This window comes from Macrobrachium rosenbergii, chromosome 45 (assembly GCF_040412425.1).
Source record: "Macrobrachium rosenbergii isolate ZJJX-2024 chromosome 45, ASM4041242v1, whole genome shotgun sequence".
Taxonomy (NCBI): domain Eukaryota; kingdom Metazoa; phylum Arthropoda; class Malacostraca; order Decapoda; family Palaemonidae; genus Macrobrachium; species Macrobrachium rosenbergii.
Genome location: NC_089785.1, coordinates 3,851,819 through 3,852,225, shown reverse-complemented (window position 1 = coordinate 3,852,225; position 407 = coordinate 3,851,819).

Genomic DNA, 407 nt, shown 5'->3' with positions numbered 1-407 from the left:
AAATGAGAGATACACAAATTATATGCCAGTAATGAAAACAGACAAAAGGATAATGAATTCGAAGTGTACTGAGGGTGCCAAGGGGCTTCGATGAATTAATAATGGCTTAGCACTGCTGACACTTGAGTAGCACGGAAATTTGGCAAGAGATTCGATGATTACTGGCACTCTAATTAAGTAAATTTTACGAGGAAAAGCGTGACTGAATGGACGTCTTTCAGAGGACTTTACCGTAAGGGAGATTTGGTTCCAGCACAGAAGGCGATCCGTGGATGACTTCCGATTTCCGAGGGCGAATGCAATCTTCCACGTGGTAGGATGCAGGGGCTCTGACTTTGAGGGCGACACGTGGAGACTGCACGAAGCGCCCGCCGCCAGGTGATGGTTATCGATCAGGCCAGCATCAA